We start from the raw sequence: 19047 nt of genomic DNA on the forward strand, positions 1-19047 counted from the left end.
CTTACATGGATAGGCAGACCATTCCATAGGTCTATATATGCTTGCTTAGAAATTCTAGGGACAATAAGGAGGCCTGCGTCTTGTAACCGTAGTGTACGTGTAGGTACATGTGTGTACGGCAGGACCAAATCGGTGAGATACTGTAGGTAGGAACAAGTCCATGTAATGCTTTGTAGGTTAGCAGTAAAATCTTGAAATCAGCCCTTGCCTTAACAGGAAGCCAGTGTAGAGAGGCTAGCACTGGAGTAATATGATACTTTCTGGGGGTTCTAGTCAAGATTCTAGCAGCAAAAAGTTTCCAATTTTTGCAATGTTTCAAAGATGGAAAAAAACTGCCCTTGAAATAGTCTTGATATGCTCATCAAAAGACAGATCAGGGTTCAGAGTATTGCAGAGGCCCATCACAGATTTATTTGAGATGACTGTACAACCATCCAGATTAATTGTCAGAGCAACAGCAGATCTCTTTGTTTCTTGGGACATAGAACTAGCATCTCTGTTTTGTCCGATTTTAAAAGTAACGAGTTTGCCACCACCCACTTCATTATGTCTGAAACACAGGCTTCCAGGGTAGGCAATTTTGTGGATTCACCATGTTTCATCCAAATGTATAGCTGTGTGTTGTCTGCATAGCAGTGAAAGTTGACATTGTGTTTCTGAACGACATCACCAAGAGGTAGACTATATAGTGAAAACAATACTGGCCCTAAAACGGAACCTTAAGGAACTTTAAGGAACACCGATAATCCTAAATTGGGGTTTGAGCAGATTATTTGATGTGACTGCAAAAGTAATACAATTGTGGTCCGATAGTCCAGGTATAAGGGCACAAGGCGAGACCCAGATACAGGAGGCAGATGGTTAGAGTCTTCGTAGTTTATTTATAATCCAAAAGGAGTAGTCATGAGAATGGTTGTGAACAGGCAAAAGGTCAAAACCAGATTCTGAGTCTAAGAGGTAAAGAGTGACAGACAGACTTGATGTTAGGGTAGGCAGAAGGGTCAGGCAGGCGGATACTGAGTCCAGAAAAATCAGGCAAGGGTCAAAACCGGGAAGGAAAACATGCTGGTTGACTTGAAAACATACAAGACGAACTGGCACAGACAGACAGGAAGCACAGGGATAAATACACTGGGGAAAATAAGCGACACCTGGATGAGGTGGAGACAATCACAAGAATAGGTGAAACAGATAAGTGCGTGACACCAGGATGATGTGGAAAAACATTTAGATCCACAAAATGTATTCCACGGGACAGAAATAGATCCAGGTTATGACTGTGGCAATGCTTAGGTACATGTTGGACAAAACCCATCGATGATGACTCCAAAAGCCTTTTGGAGTGAGTCTGTGAACTTCTCCATGTGAATATTGAAGTCACCAAAAATGTGAATATTATCTGACATGACTACAAGGTCCAATAGGAATTCAGGGAACTCAGTGAGGAATGCTGTATATGGCCCAGGAGGCCAGTAAACAGTAGCCATAAAAAGAAAAAAAGCTTTTTTATACAGTGCCTTGCGAAAGTATTCGGCCCCCTTGAACTTTGCGACCTTTTGCCACATTTCAGGCTTCAAACATAAAGATATAAAACTGTATTTCTTTGTGAAGAATCAACAACAAGTGGGACACAATCATGAAGTGGAACGACATTTATCATATATCATATATCATGAAGAACTGATAAAGTGTTGCTACTGCTCTCAACATTGCTGCCCTAAAGTTAACAGGAGCTATTGACAAAGATCAGTGGGAAAAAGTTATGATGGACTATTTTCTGGAGGACAATCGTACCATGTTGACTCTCACTGACTCTAAAAATGAACCAGACGATGAGGAAATCCCTGATTTAGGTAAAAAGGTTTTCATTGAACCATACATTGTATACATTGTAGAGTCTTCTGATGACAGTGATGGAGAATAAACGGTGATCAAGAAGTTGACCGCGTTTTGAAATCAGTGGAAACAGAGAGATGATTGCCAAATGCAGAGAGAGTCGAAAAGAGAACACAGAAGGCTGTTGTATAAAACACCGTCTCCAGATGAAATCTTCAAACTAATGGCAACCATGGCATCCATGATAGAAAGGCAGAAGCATTCATCTATGTTTACGGATAAGAGTCTAGCTACATTTTCAGATACAGTGCCTTGCGAAAGTATTCGGCCCCCTTGAACTTTGCGACCTTTTGCCACATTTCAGGCTTCAAACATAAAGATATAAAACTGTATTTTTTTGTGAAGAATCAACAACAAGTGGGACACAATCATGAAGTGGAACGACATTTATTGGATATTTCAAACTTTTTTAACAAATCAAAAACTGAAAAATTGGGCGTGCAAAATTATTCAGCCCCTTTACTTTCAGTGCAGCAAACTCTCTCCAGAAGTTCAGTGAGGATCTCTGAATGATCCAATGTTGACCTAAATGACTAATGATGATAAATACAATCCACCTGTGTGTAATCAAGTCTCCGTATAAATGCACCTGCACTGTGATAGTCTCAGAGGTCCGTTAAAAGCGCAGAGAGCATCATGAAGAACAAGGAACACACCAGGCAGGTCCGAGATACTGTTGTGAAGAAGCCTTTCAGGTTATGTTGATATAGGACTCGTTTTTACTGTGGATATAGATACTTTTGTACCTGTTTCCTCCAGCATCTTCACAAGGTCCTTTGGGATTGATTTGCACTTTTCGCACCAAAGTACGTTCATCTCTAGGAGACAGAACGCGTCTCCTTCCTGAGCGGTATGACAGCTGCATGATCCCATGGTGTTTATACTGGCGTACTATTGTTTATACAGATGAACGTGGTACCTTCAGGCAGTTGGAAATTGATCCCAAGGATGAACCAGACTTGTGGAGGTCTACAATTTTTTTTGAGGTCTTGGCTGATTTATTTAGATTTTCCATTGATGTCAAGCTAAGAGCCACTTAGTTTGAAGGTAGGCCTTGAGATACATCCACAGGTACACCTCCAATTGATTCAAATTATGTAAATTAGCCTAACGGAAGCTTCTAAAGCCATGACATAATTTTCTGGAATTTTCCAAGCTGTTTAAAGGCACAGTCAACATAGTCTATGTAAACTTCTGACCCACTGGAATTGCGATACATTGAATTATAAGTTAAATAATCTGTCTGTAAACAATTGTTGGAACTATTACTTGTGTCATGCACAAAGTAGATGTCCTAACCGACTTGACAAAACTATAGTTTGTTAACAAGAAATTTGTGGAGTGGTTGAGAAACAAGTTTTAATGACTCCAACCTAAAGTGTATGTAAACTTCCGACTTCAACTGTATATATATAAATTAACATTTGCTGTCAAAAACGTTTGCATCACCTCCACCTTTGCGGGAGATATGGTCACTAGTGTAACCTTGAGGAGAGGCCTCATTTATCTCAGTAAATTAACCAGGCTTAAGCCATGTTTCAGTCAAGCCAATTACAACAAGGTTATGATCAGTGATTAGTTCATTGAGTATGACTGCCTTGGAAGTGAGGGATCTAACATTAAATTGTTATATTTTGAGTTGTGATGTATTGTCACAGTCTCTTTACAGAATGACAGTGATGGAGGAGGTCTTTATTCCAGTGAGATTGCTAAAGCGGACACCGCCATGTTTAGACTTTCCCGACCTAGATCGAGGCACAGACATGGTCTCCATGGGGAAAACAAAGCTGACTACACTGACTATGCTAGCGGCAGACTTCAGTAAGCTGGTCAGGCTGGCTAACAGCCTGCTGCCTGGCCTGCACCCTTTTCACTTTGGAGATAGAGGAGATGGAGCCCTGTCTAAGTTGATAGATAAGATGAGAGCACCTCTCCAGCTAGGATGGAGTCTGTCACTCCTCAGCAGGACAGGCTTGGTCCTCTTTGAGGGTGAGTCCTAGAAAGAAGGCCAATTATCTATAAATTCAATTTTTTGGTAGGGGAAGAAAACAGTTTTCAACCAGCGAGTGAGTTGCGAGACTACTGTAGAGCTCATCACTCCCCCTAACTGGGAGGGGGCCAGAGACAATTACTTGATGCTGTCACATCTTTCTAGCTAATTTACACGCTGAAGCTATGTTGCTCTTGGTGACTTTGACTGTTTTATCCTAACATTGTTGCTGCCGACGTGGATAACAATATCCCTATACTCTCTACACCTGCCAGTTTTAGCCTCAGATCAGATTTTAATGTCGGCAGCCCTGCCCCCTGGTAAACAGTGTATGATCGCTGTATGATTATTTTTAAGTCTAATATTGCTGGTAAAGGAGTCACCAATGACTGGGGTGTTAAATTTGTCAGAGCTAATGGTGGGAGGTCTCGACACCTCAGACTCTGTAACAGGTGGAGGAGAGACCTGAGAAAGCTCGGCCTCTGACTACGACTGGTTGCTTAATGGGGAGAACCGGTTGAAAGTTTGTCGGCTGAATGAGTGACACTGGTTGAGCATGCAGACAGCATTTCTTTCCAGGGCCCTTGAGAAAAGTGTCCTGCTGCGAGGACTGTGCAAGGGGATTTATACTACTATCTGTACTTATAGGTGGCACAGACGCGGTTTCATTCTTTCCTACACTAAAATTGCACTTGCTCAACGATTGCGTCTGAAACTGGACTTGCAACTCGGCTATCCTCACCATAAGGCAATAGTTCTTCTGCATATTATGAGTACAGCGACTGCAATTACTAGATGGCATGGCGTTAATGTTACTGGTGGAGGTCCTGTAGAACTAAGACGTTGGTAAATTTGTTCAATGATTAAAAAATCAAAGTTTGGTAGGTAGCCAAGTAGCGACAAACATAGCAACACGGAGAAGATGTGGAAGTGGAAACTCACTCAAGTGTTGCCAGTCACAAATGGTGAAGATGTCTTTTATTTTATCCTTTGCTCTTTAATTCTTGTCCCTTTGATGGGGCCTTTGACAGTAAACCTTTCCCCATGCCTTTTCTTAGAAAACGCAATCATTAGCCATAGAGAAAAGGTGTATCGAAACGCAAAATAGTAGTATTCAAACACATTTATCTCAGTTCATGTGAGGGTGTCAGGGTTTGAGCAAAATTAGGCATGGGACCACTTGGGTGAGCCTATATCCTATCTGCCATTGTCACCTGAGAGCCAAGTTTGACAGGCGATTAGTAAGAGGGAAGCAAACTGTGGAAGTCTACCTCTGTGGCATATGTCTCTAATGATACCAGATCAGAGAATGTGTCTTCTATGTCTTCACACCAGACTGAACAGGCCTAATGTACAACACTGGGAGGTACAGATCTCCAGATATGATGACTGGACATAATATCTGTGGTGACTTATCATACCGCTCTGTACAAGGAGTGATTGAACAGTTCTAATATACAAACCTGCCTCTTTTGCCATGGAACAATTAAAATGCAATTCACAGTGCCGCCCAATTAGGAGGACAAATGTTTACTTTTTCCAAAATTTCACAACACCGAGTTGCCTATCCTGGTGCTTGATTGGAACTGTAATGCTCTGCATTTGTCTTCGGAAACACACTAAACCTTTTCGTCTGTGTTCGTGTGTATTAGTCCATATCCATTTTGGAGTTTCATTAGATGCTGACCTTAAATTATTTCAGCAGCTGCAGTCCAAAACTGTGTTTATATGAAATGGGAAGCAAAATTAAATTAACATGATTCTGAATGGTTGCCCGATTAGAAAATGAAATGGTTCCTTGTATGTGTTGGTGTGTCCTTAACCCCTCGACAACATGCGCTGAAAAGGCAGAGCGCAAAATTCAAAAATATTTTTGTGCAATACACCAAATTAAAGCTTAGCCCATTGTGTCCGATTTCAAAAGTGCTATAAAGCAGAAGCACACCATATGATTATGTTAGGTCAGAGCCTAGTCACAAAAAACATACAGCCATTTTCCAGCCAAAGAGAGGAGTCACAAAAAGCAGAAATAGAGATAAAAATGTATCACTAACCTAACTTTTGTTAGCGCGTTTAGTTCACAAATCCAAACTCACGAGGCGCAGGCAAGTCCAGGCGAAAGTTCAGATGAAAAGTTCAAAAAGTTATATTACATTTCATAGAAACATGTCAAACGATGTATAGAATCAATCTTTAGGATGTTTTTTATCATAAATCTTCAATAATGTTTCAACTGGACAATACCCTTTGTCTTTAGAAATGCAATGAAACAGAGGTCGCTCTCACGGCCATGCGTGTGACCAGCTCATGGCACTCTGCCAGACACCTGGTTGAAACAGCTCTCATTCTCTCCCCCTTCAGAGTAGAAGCCTGAAAAAAGCTTCTAAAGACTGTTGACATCTAGTGGAAGCCTTAGGAAGTGCAATATGACCCCATAGACACTGTATATTCGATAGGCAATGAGTTGAAAAACTACAAACCTCAAATTTCCCACTTCCTGGTTGGATTTTTCTCAGGTTTTCACATGCCATATGAATTCTGTTATACTCACAGACATCATCCAAACAGTTTTAGAAACTTCCGAGTGTTTTCTATCCAAATCTACTAATAATATGCATATATTAGCTTCTGTGCCTGAGTAGGAGGTAGTTTACTCTGGGCACGCTTTTCATCTGAACGTGAAAATGCTGACCCCTGTCCCAAACAGGATTTATTAAAGGACGTCAAATTTTCTTACTGTATATGGCAACCCATTTTCTCAAATGCAATGTAGCACACATATATAGTACTATATACACAGTATATATGCAGTGTATTCGGAAACTATTCAGATCCCTTGACTTTTCCACATTTTGTTAGATTTATGCTAAAATTGATTACATTTAAAAAAAAATCCTCAGCAATCTACACACAATGCCCCGTAATGTCAAAGCGAGAAAAGTATTGTATTCTTTTTTAAATACAGTACATTTGAAATATTTGTTAAACAGAAATACCTTAATTACGTAAGTATTCAGACCTTTTGCTATGAGTCTTGAAATTGAGCTCAGGTGGATTTTGTTTCCAAGGATCATCCTTGAGATGTTTCTATGACTTGATTGGAGTCCACCTGTTGTCAATGTAATTGATTGGACATGATTTGGAAAGGCACTAACTTGTCTATACAAGGTCCCATAGTTTACAATACATGTCAGAGCAAAAACCAAGCCTTGAGGCTGAAGGATTTGTCCGGAGAGCTCTGAGACAGGATTGTGTTGAGGCACAGATCTGGGGAAGGGTACCACAACATTTCTGCAGCATTGGAAGACGCCAAGACTCTTCCTAGAGCTTGCTGCCCGGCCAAACTAAGCAATCGGGGGAGAAGGGCCTTGTTCAGGTAGGTGATCAAGAACCTGATGGTTACTCTGTCAGAGCTCTAGAGTTTGTCTGTGGAGATGGGAGAATCTTCCAGAAGGACAACCATCTCTGCAACAATCATGCCTTTATGGTAGAGTGTCCAGATGGAAGCCATTCCTCAGTAAAAGGCACTTGACAGCCCGCTTGGAATTTCCCAAAAGCCACCGAGAAACAATATTCTCTGGTCTGATAAAACCAAGATTGAACTATTTGGCCTGAATGCCAAGTGTCACACCTGGAGGAAACCTGACACCATTCCTACGGTGAAGCATGGTGGTGGCAGAATCCTGCTGTGGGGATGTTTTTCAGCAGCAGGGACTGGGAGACTAGTCAGGATCAAGGGTAAATATGAATGGAGCTAAGTATAGAGAGATCCTTGATGAAAACCTGGTCCAGAGCACTCAGGACCTCAGACTGGGGCGATGGTTCACCTTCTAACAGGACAACAACCCAAAGAACACAGTCAAGAAAATGCAGGACTGGCTCCGGGACAAGTCTCTGAATGTCCTTGAGTGTCCCAGCTACAGTAGAGCCCGGACTTAAACCTGATTCTACATTGCTGAAGAGACCTGAAAATAGCTGGGCAGCAACACTCCCCATCCAACCCTACAGTGCTTGAGAGGATCTGCAGAGAAGAATGGGAGAAAATCCCCAAATACAGGTGTGCCAGGCATGTAGCGTCATACCCAAGAAGACTCAAGGATGTAATCGCTGCCAAATGTGCCAAATGTGTCAACAAAGAACAGGGTATGACACTTATGCAAATGTAATTTTTCAGTTTTTTTATTTTATAAATCAGCAAAAGTGTCTAAAAACCTGTGTTATGTGTAGATTGATGAAAAAACAAACAAGACAATCAATTAAAAAAATAACGAACAAAATGTGGAAACAGTCAAGGGGTCTGAATACTTTCCCGAAGGCACTGTATAGTGCTTTGTGAAATTATTCACCCACTTGGCATCTTAACTATTTTGTTGCCTTACAACCTTGGAAGTAAAATTGATTTCTGTGGGGGTTTGTATCATTTGATTTACACAACATGCCTACCACTTTGAAGATGCAAAATATGTTTATTGTGAAACAAGCCAGAAATATGACAAAAAAACATTATTCAAGGCAAAACTGCTCCAGCTCCTTCAAGTTGGATGGGTTCGCTGGTGTACAGCAATCTTTAAGTCATAACACAGATTCTCAATTGGATTGAAGTCTGGGCTTTGACTTGGCCATCCCCTTAAACCACTCTAAGTGTTGCTTTAGCAGTATGCTTAGAGTCATTGTCCTGCTGGAAGGTGAACCTCTGTCCCAGTCTCAAATCTCTGGAAGACTGAAACAGGTTTCCCTCAAGAATTTCCCTGTATTTGGCGCCATCCATCATTCCTTCAATTTTGACCAGTTTCCCAGTCCCTGCCGATGAAAAACACAGCATGATGCTGCCACCACCATGCTTCACTGTGGGGATGGTGGTCTCAGGGTGATAAGAGGTGTTGGGTTTGTGCCAGACATAGCGTTTTCCTTAATGGCCAAAAAACGCAATTTTAGTCTCATCTGACCAGAGTGCCTTCCTTTATATGTTTGGGGAGTCTCCCACAAGCCTTTTGGCGAACACCAAACGTGTTTGCTTCTTTTTTTTTCTTTAAGCAATGGCTTTTTTCTGATCACTCTTACGTAAAGCCCAGCTCTGTGGAGTGTACGGCTTAAAGTGGTCCTATGAACAGATTCTCCAATCCCGTTGTGGAGTTTTGCAGCTCCTTTAGGGTTATCTTTGGTCTCTTTGTTGCCTCTCTGTTTAATGCCCTCCTTGCCCTGTCTGAGAGTTTTGGTGGGAGGCCCTCTCTTGGCAGGTTTGTTGTGGTGCCATATACTTTCCATTTTTTAATAATGGATTTAATGGTGCTCCGTGGGATGTTCAAAGTTTTGGATATTTTTTTATAACCCAACCCTGATCTGTACTTCTCCACAACTTTGTCCCTGACCTGTTTGGAGAGCTCCTTGGTCTTCATGGTGCGGTTGCTTGGTTGTGCCCCTTGCTTAGCGGTGTTGCAGACTCTGGGGACTTTCAGAACAGGTGTATATAAACACTGAGATCATGTGACAGATCATGTGACACTTAGATTGCACACAGGTGGACTATGTAACTAATTATGGGACTTCTGGAGGTAATTGGTTGTACCAGATCTTATTTAGGGGCTTCATAGCAAAGGGGGTGAATACATATGCACGCACCACTTTTCCGTTTTTTTGTTTATTTTTTCAGGTGTTCTTATTGTTTTGTACACTCAGTGCATATGGCAATTGTATTCCACACTGTATACACAGTATAATGGATTTCTATCACCAGCATTTTCAAACTTGCTTTAGTCAAAAAGTCTGTGCTACATAGGTTGTTGATGCAGGCAGACTCAAGAGAGGTCAACATGAAAGCCCATCAAAGGCTACCCCCGTTATAAATAGACCTCTGCTGGGTACAGAGGCCTCAACATATTGCTTCACCAAAGCTATGGGCTGCTTCTGAGGCTGCATTCAGTGTCATCGTGGACTGTTAGCGTTTTCAAAAGAACAACCCCGAGACACACCTTTGTATACAACTATTTCATTACTAATCGGGACTGTATAACAGCTACTATTTATCTGAAATGAACCTTAAAAAATTACATTTCATTTTTGTTTGTACTGTATGCTATCAACAAACTGCAGGATGGTGGTATTTTAGCACTATTTAGCCCTCTTACATTTTTCCTAAGCCTCACTTGTGTTGATGGCCCCTGTGTGAGGTATGTTTTAGCACTGATGCACTTGCGGACAGTTATGCTTTTCACTCTAATAGCTCTCCGTCTGGGTCTTGTCTACCCGCTCCGACTAAAGCGGCCCAGTATTTATTTACTGAATGTAAGCCATGTTAATTATTGAAGACTGATTGAGATCGCCTCTTAAAAAGCAATCCTACGGGAGCACACTTACCTTACTGTGCAGTAAGCTATTTAATAGGAGTGTCTTACAGCAGCTAAGCAGACAGGGAGAGTGAGAGGCCATCCATAAATGTAAATGCTTGCAAATTATTGTTTTTTTTTCAAAGGCGAGATGCACATGGGCTAATAACTAGGCCTATTGGCCACTGAGAGGATAAACGGGGGGTGGTCATGGAGATTTAATATGCAGATGCCCTTATTTAAAACTGTTTCAAAGCTCATTAGGGTGAAAGGGAGACATGTCAACCATTTATTTTCAATAATGGCAGTGGGGACGAAGGCTGGACTGGAGTAGTGTTGGGTTGATACATCAGCCCTGACCTCATATGCAAGTAGCACGTGACACAGCGATAATTAGGTATCTGTAGGAGCAGGCGGAATCCTAATGAGGTCGAAGCTTCTTAGGTGCTCATTCTGCATGCACAGATTTTTGACTTCTAAGCATTTATTGTCAGTCATTAGAGATTTTTAGATTAAGCGGGCTGATAATGGATGGAGTGTGACCTTTGCCGAATGTCATTTGGAAAGGGGGGGAGTTAAATAAACCAAAGTTGCCAGTTACTTAGAGAGACACATCACAGAGATGGCAGGGATTCCTTGAGGTTGAAACAGAAGAGACAGAGGGAAACATGTATTGTTTTAATTACCAGTGCATGTAGCATGCAAATCCTGCCGTGTATTGTTATCAGTACTACATGTGTTTGTTGACCTGGTAGTCATATGAATAACATGTGGCACCTGGAGATTCCACAAGTTTTAGCCCAAGGTACTATCCAGAGTATGTAAACATATTCTGCTTAGGTTTACAATTTATTCCTTCTCATTAATTTAGCAACTGACAACAACCATTCACTCATTTGTGATAAACAAAAAAGTAGAGTTGAAATTAAAAAGCCGGTTTAGACAGCATTTCACATTTCCATGGTGCCCATTCAGTTGTGAGATAATTTGAGGACAATATTCCCCAAACATTACTACAGTATTTCTAGTCCAGCATAATGACTGGAATGGACAGAAGTTAATTTGCATTTGTGGAGCAACTGCCAGTGTATGATATCAGTACCCAATGCAGCTATCTAATAAGTAAAGACGTGTGCCCTCCTCCAGCATATCTGGCTTCCTTTGTCTCATTTGCTGCAAGCTTAATTAAGACTGTCTGTGATGTCCCGACCGTCACATTCATCTCTCACTATAGCATCCACATGATCAGGGATTAACCTGGAGAACTGTCTGTCGCCAACGATTGCCTCAACATTAGCTGAAACGCATAACAATGGTTGGGGGTTATCTTTGCTAGACCTCATTAGCATACAGCATAATGTTCACATCTTTGTAATTTATTTGAACATAGTTCTACTGTCAATGTGTTGGTGGCAGTGTTTCAAAATGTCCTAAATGCTTTCAAAATACAGTGCTGGCCCTATCTTTGCTCAGGACACATTGTCCCCAAACCACCGTACGTTCTGCGCATGTGGGTCGTTCTTGAATCTGGCCATTGCATTTAGCAAAAAATGTATTATGCTAGATTTTTATTTATTTAAATGTATTTGGGTACATTTTCCAATTCTACAATCTGTCAACATCTGTCATCTGACCAAAGCATCGGTTCCAATCCAAGTTCCAATGTCATTCAGCAAACTCCAGGCATTTACATTTGTTGGATGACATGAAAATAGAGCTCTTTTCCCATGCACACCAGTGTTGGGTTTGCGTTGAAATGAGAATGCAGAAAATAACCCCATACCTACTGTAAAATATGGTGGTAGAACTTTGCTGTTATGGGGCTATTTTGCTTTTGCTGGTCCTGGGATCCATGTGAAAGTCAATGGCATCATTAACTTTACCCAGTACCAAGAAATTGTAGCCACAAACCTGGTTGCCTCTGCCAGGAGGCTGAAACTTGGCCACAAGTGGCTCTTACAGCAAGACAATCATCCCAAACACACGTCAAAATCCCCCAAAAAACATTTTGTAATGGCCTTCTCAGTCTCCTGACTTGAACCCCATTGAAAACTTGCAAACGAAGGATATCAAGGCTCTAGGATGACTTTGTATGAAGGAATAGTCTAAGATCCCTCCCAATGTGTTCTTCAACTCATAAAACATTTGAGAAAAAGGCTCAATGCTGTTATCCTTACAATGTGAAGTACTGAAAGGTTTTGAAAACAGGGGTTTCAATCATTTTGACACCTACTTTATGTAGAAAATAAATTATTATGTGTTAAACAAATCTCTTCCTCTGAGCAATTGTATTAGTATCAAACAATATATTTTCCCAATATTTATTTTACATACAATTTAGCTCAGTATTTTCATTATTTATTTTATGCAGTCATTTTTGCTTATCTTTGTCAAGGGTGTCAATAATTTCAGACCCCACTGTATACCAGTGTTTCAGTTGTTTCACAGTGGACCTGTAATAATAATAATAAGGTGTGGCTCATTGCCAATTGATATTTTTCGCATTGTGTCTGAAAGCTCATAATTCTTACCCTAGGCAAGGCCAGACCGTGGTAAGGTCTTTAATCTGGTGAGCGCTAATGACAGCTTCATAGGGACAAGTACTGTACTACCCTCCCCCTCTTTGCTCCACACCCCCCCATCCATTATGTCCATTTACAGTGGTCCTCACTACATTACCAAACTAAAAAATGCTGCATTTTACACCAAAGTATATTCAATGACCATCCCATCTAAAAATAAGAAAAAAATGGAATACACACTCAAAGTTACACACACTCTTTCGTAGCACACACTGTAGGTTTGGGTGTAATGAATTCCTAGCCAAACAAAATATGCAAATCCTCTTTGTCCTATAATCCAGGAGAAATCGCAAGAGGAGTCAAGAGTGGCAGAGTCACAGAACATGTACCCCTTGAAACGGTGGAAAAACAAATGTTCCATATGATTCAAGTCTCCAAGAATAATATTGATGACTCATAACCAGCACCTTGTTCCTGTATAGACCAGAATGGACATCACATGCAGAAATGCATTGAAGAACACTGAGTTTCACACACTCAACTTCGACAGACAGTATACAGTACACTCTGAGAAAAAAGGGTTTTAAAAGTGTTCATCAGCTGTCCCCATAAGAGAACCCTTTTGTGTTCCATGTAGAACCAAGTGGTCCTAGATAGAATCCAAAAGGGTTCTACCTGGAACCAAAAAGGATTACTCAAAGGTTATGATACCCAGTTTTTTTCTAAGAGTGTACATACACTGCATTACTCTGGCTGATATCCAAGATATATTTTTGCAGTAAAATGTTGAACTTAGCTGAGATTTCAAAACAACGCAAATGCTTTTCATTTGTTCATTTAAAAAAAAAAAAGTGTGTTTATGTGAATTTTAATCCAATTCAACCTCGCACCCAATTCAACCTTCAACCTCGCATCAATTTATTTCGTTGCACAGTCTCATCTCCTGTGAGAGTGGTAAAGAGTCAATAGAATTAAAGGCTATAGATCACATAGATCGATGCAGCCATGAGATATATACGTTTCAAATGCAGAGTGATGAATTATACAATAACAATTAAAAAAAATATTGCACACTTTCACCCACTTTGTCAAAGCAACTGCTGATGGAATTAAGATCACATTTGAAATTTGGCCATGGATGTGTCTGCAAGTGTCTGTGTTTGTGAGCAGAAGAGAAGGTAATATACTGGGTTAAAGGTACCCTCTGTAACATAAATGTCCAGTCAAAATAAAACATGATATTCATGCTCATAGTACCTGCCTGGATGAAGAAATTAGTTTCAAATCACATGGACACTTCCACAGGTGCCATCATTCCCCGGGGGAATACACGCAAACATGTGATGATCCTTTCGCTAGTCACAACACATCCACAAAAAGTCAAGAGTACTTGTGGAATGCAACACTTGCACGTGGAGAGTGCAACCTTGGGCGGTGAATACAAAGGTTACATCGACCCATGTTGCCATGGAGCCAATGGATGGACATGTTGACAAACTCCCATCGCACCCAATATCTTTCTGTAAGGATGAAAAAAAATCTCCAGGACTTGGTATCAGGGCTCCAAAGTTTGGCAACCTTTAAAGATGTGAAATGTATGAGTGGGTGAGATATCGATAATGTAATCTGTGTTTTCTGACCCACTGCCCCGATTTCAAATCAATTAAATTTGTCCTCTACTTGACTTGACCATCAAGTAGAGGACACTGATTTGGTTAACAGCTGAGGAATGGGGCTAGGGAAATTTAACCACTTTCAAATTCATAGACAGAGCTATGGATGCAAGGACTGGTCAGCCATAAGATCAAAACTATAGTTTGAGTCTATATAGTGTTTGTTTACAATGACATTGTTAGCTAAAATTGACAGTTGAGGTACGACAACAGTTGAACGACAGTTGAACTGAGCAGATGAGACATTTATAAGTTATATTCTTATAAGATTCTAAGTGTATATCATAGTTCATTTAAAAGTATAAAGCATACATTTATATAATTTATTTAACATCATCCTTCCCTATTTGAATAAGCACATTCTCATACACATTTAAACCCATGCACTAAGATACACGCAAGAACTCAATATCTGATGATCATTTATGAGTATTGATACAAGTTAATAACCAAAGGTATTGAACAAAGCAATCCAGTCCAGTGTGAAAATGACAAATATTACTCCATGAATCATATTTCAAACAATGATCAAATCAAGTGTAATTTATAGTCCTATGGCATGTTGTTTTAATTCCTTTGGTATAACACCAGTTTAATTATCTGTCATGTCAGATATCTGCTCGAAACAGTATTCTATTCCAAATGATATTGCTTTATAGGTCCAATAAGATCAACGGTAGCTGTATTGGAATTGAATCTACATTTTTAAACAAATGTTATACTCAATTGATATCACGTGAATAATTGTACAGGTTGCACGCAGGTTAATTTTGTAGGATAGTTGCGCGCAAAGGTCGAACAAGCAGTTTGCCTCCCAGGTTCAAATATCTGCTTTATGCCAATGTTTTAGCAAAACAAGCACAGTGCGCTGCCGTGGGAGACGTTTGATATGCGTAACACATCCATTTCTAATGGATTTATTCTCGACATAGAAATCAAGAGATAGGCCAAACAATTTATTGTCTGCGGATCGTTGACGGAGAGCTTAGGGAGGGGGAGAACAAATCCTACCCGAGTTAGTTGCTCTGCTAGCCGGCCATCAAGTGGCTACATAGAGAAATTCAGGGGTGTGTGCGCGTGTGCGTGTGGAAAGTATCTATCTGGGATGCTGTCTTCCTCGCGCACCTCTCTCTCGCTCGCGCGCTCGAAGCCGCTCGGAGCCGTCGCCAGCAGTTGTAGGCTCCAATTTGACAGCAGCAGCGCTTGCTTTCTAAAGAAAGCTTAGCTCTCACTTTTCAGTCTGTCTCATTACCGCTCTCATTGTTTCTTTCGACAGCGAGAAACGGAGCAGGTACCTACTCTCCTCCTCACCCTGTATTATGAATAGCCTTTTTTTTGTTTTTTTTTGCTGCACAAATGTTGATTTTAGCACTTTTTCTTTTTGGGAACCTCGATTCTAACGGAATTTGTTGTGGCTGTTTTGGTGTCTTCTCTCTTTCAGTTCACTTGGAGTCTATTTGGAATAAGAAAGCATTGCTGTTTTCTGACTGGAGAGAAGGAAGATAAGACTCCTCTGGATTTCCTAAGGAATTTTATCTGAACGCCTTGGTAAGTGGTCCTTCGCGTCGCATAGAAAGAGGTCAGGTTATCACTATTGATAAATCTCAGTTTGCCCGACATGAGTGTACAATTCAATCAATTATCATTTATTCTCCCTTTTGTCATTTAATTACAGTTACCGTGGCTTTTGAATTCATCAGCTGGGGTATATAGTAAGTAGCATTTAGACTTTTTCTCGCATTATTATCTGCAGAGATGTTGCCTACTTTACAGGCTTTTAGAAGTGTCGGGTTCATGAGTTGTGTAAGCAATATTTTAGCAAATGATGTATTGTTGGCGTGTTATTATTGACATGCCATGAGCAGACATTTCAGCTCATCATGGAAGTACGATGTCGGATGCTTTTCAGACGAGCACTTGTTCACTCTGCTTCACTATGCCCGCTCATATATGAAGATATCTGTTCAGCTACCTGCACACTACAGGACTCCCATTTTTAATATGAAATGTTTGCCTTAAATAGCCTGGGTTTATCTCCCAAAGAGATCGGGAGAGGTGGTCCATGTATGCCGGGGATGGCAACTTTGATGGCAACCAAAACTCACACCCACCACATATGCCGTCAACTGATTTGTGCATTCTATTTGTGCAGTTAAAAGACTTAACTATCTTAACGAAATGCATTATACCATTAGCCCCCCCCCCCCCCCCCCCCCCCCCCAAATTTCATACAATTCTACCCATTTTCCCATGAGGTCGAGATACAATTTAGTCCTTTTAAAGCAATTTTCCTGCAATTCTACACAGTTTGCCATGACTTATGCAATGCTAATATGAAATCTGATTGAGAGTGACTAACAAAATCAATGGGGGCCCCATAGAGGTCAGGGCCCCTGGGCACGTGCCCTGCATGCCCGGTCGGTATTTGGGACATGATAGCTGGCTAGACGTAACTCCCCAATAAATAAAAACATCCCACTGACATGGCTAATTGAGTGACTGTCAGTGACTAAGAGACAAACTTGAAATTGCACCTTGTGTATTCTACTATTCTAACGCTTAACAGTAAGTTGAGAACCCTAATATATATATATATATATATTTTGAAAATGGTCGAGGGCCCCATTTTTGGAAGTTAATCCACCAGTTGTCCATCCCTGATGCATATCTGTTGTCCACATGGTGGATGAAAACGATGCTGTGATGCTCCCCTTTTTTTTATTTTCATATATGTTAAATATCACAGAACATGTGGGGAAACGTCTCTTGAAAGGTGCTACTCTTTGTGTTAGGGAGGTACATTGGGAGGGGCTGGGGTGTGTCGGCTACTGTATGTATATGCAAAATCATCACTTGGGGGTGTAAAGTTATTCCAGTGGTGTCATGTCTGGAGAGAGAGTGTGTGTATGTGTGTGTGTGTGCGCACACTCGCTGTTCACCATTGGATAGACTCTTTACATGTCAAATATTATTGTACAATCACTGCTGATTGACATAAATAGCACTGCCCACTGCTGCACTGAGAGGGGGCATGTTTGTTTGCCCTCCATCAATGTCATGTGAATCCGCAGCATTTACTACATTCTGTGTTGCGTTCTTTTCCGCGGAGTGTGTTGAGTGGTTTATCCCGCATAATCATGTCTCTCAAATTTGAACTCCGATCAAATCAGTGCGATGTGCAATGGCAGTGTATCAAATCAAAAGTCGACTAATTGAATGACCTCACAATGAAACAGCTGTTGGTCTCGACCATTGAAACCCTTGGAGGGGGGTGCTAAAACCACCTTTCCGTTAACATTGTGCTTCCTATACACCCAGGAGAGGCAGTTGTGAAAAGCGAAAGAAGGCGAGAGAAAGTCATACATCTCTCCGCTCTACAGCAGAGTGACACAGGGTTAAGTGAGAATGACCATGAAGGTAATGTGATAGTGTTATAGGTCTCTCTATCCCGGGGAGGTGGAGGGAGGATAGTGTAGCTCATCAATATGGACCACTGCAATGAGTCAATCATGATGTGGACACAATTACATGCAGGCAATTACATTGTTAACCATGAACATATTGTATTATTCAAGCTGTGTTATTCAGAGTTACTCTACCATATTTGAGGGTTATATTTTGCATAGCAGAGAGATGTCAGCACTTAAGGTTATCTTTGTGGATTTAGGCTTGGCTGCGCTAATGTGGCCCTCGTGTAGCAGTTTTTCTGGTGTTGACCATATTTAGTTAGAGCTATCTCATGCTGTAAATGCAAAGAATAGCTTACATGGAAGTGTCTGTCTGTCTGCTTGCAATATTGGGGCCATTGTTATTTTATCATCAAACTATGAATGAAGTGTTAACATGGACGCTACGTAAATATGAATTCATACCGCCACGTCTAATCTCCTTAGCTGGGCTTTAAAATGGTGACGCCGTCATGTCTCGGTAGATGTTTTGAAGTCGTCTCCTATTTTGACCTTGTTTGATTGAGGAAAGTCAACTATACCCTTGAGTAGCACAGCAAGATCACACACATGATTGACATCACGGCACTACAAAAAGCACAGCAGTTTCACACACATTTCTTTACGTGTTACATAATTCATCATCATCTAGTGAGGCACTACAGTATTTTTTTTTGTAAGATGAAAAGACAAAGGAGTGACTTTGAAAGCAAGCAGGAAGGCAGTGAAATGTATTTGATCATGCATGCACCTGTCCATTCTAAGCGGTACAGTGGGAACGTGCTAACAAGAAGAGGAGCATCATACTGCCAGTGGCAAGAGCGAAAAATACATAAATCCCTCACAGCAACTGGAAAACAAGTTGACATTGCAGCATGTATTTCCTACTACTAGCTCAGCTATCCCTTCCAGGTTGAATTGCAACTTGGCTGAGGCATTCATGAGACTAGTGCTTTAGGAGATGTGAGGGAACATTCCGTTTTTCTCTGGGAAAGGGGATTTTCAACTTTCACTATTGTCACTCACCCCTTTCTCGGCAAGTCTTTTTCAAGCATTAGTCCCAGGTAAGTATTTTTCCCGCCATCCGTTCCCGGCAGCAGCAGTCCCATTTCATAAATTGCCCACCATTTGACAATTTTCTCCCGTCTTCTCCCTGAGTCCTACTCCCTGAGTCTACTTGCTTGCCGTGCGTCCATC

General features: G+C 41.0%; 1 protein-coding gene and 1 long non-coding RNA gene across 16 annotated transcripts in view; one reads left to right on the plus strand and one right to left on the minus strand.

Moving 5' to 3' along the window:
- The window catches only part of LOC149973250 (uncharacterized), a 226416-nt gene that overhangs the window by 22735 nt on the left and 184634 nt on the right, over positions 1-19047 (minus strand). The gene's annotated exons all lie outside the window — the stretch shown is intronic.
- The window catches only part of LOC110500605 (receptor-type tyrosine-protein phosphatase delta), a 612371-nt gene continuing 608500 nt past the window's right edge, over positions 15177-19047 (plus strand). For 14 of the 15 annotated variants that reach the window (XM_090214666.1, XM_036958032.2, XM_090214669.1 and 11 more), the window contains exons 1-3: positions 15209-15695; positions 15846-15952; positions 16080-16116. The gene's annotated coding sequence lies outside the window, so the exon portion shown is untranslated. Of the gene's footprint in view, positions 15696-15845; positions 15953-16079; positions 16117-19047 lie in introns of all 15 variants that reach the window. The other variant, XM_090214671.1, reaches the window with a different exon arrangement.

Source organism: Oncorhynchus mykiss, chromosome 21, assembly GCF_057628025.1.
Source record: "Oncorhynchus mykiss isolate SJ-2025 chromosome 21, ASM5762802v1, whole genome shotgun sequence".
In the NCBI taxonomy this organism is placed as follows: domain Eukaryota; kingdom Metazoa; phylum Chordata; class Actinopteri; order Salmoniformes; family Salmonidae; genus Oncorhynchus; species Oncorhynchus mykiss.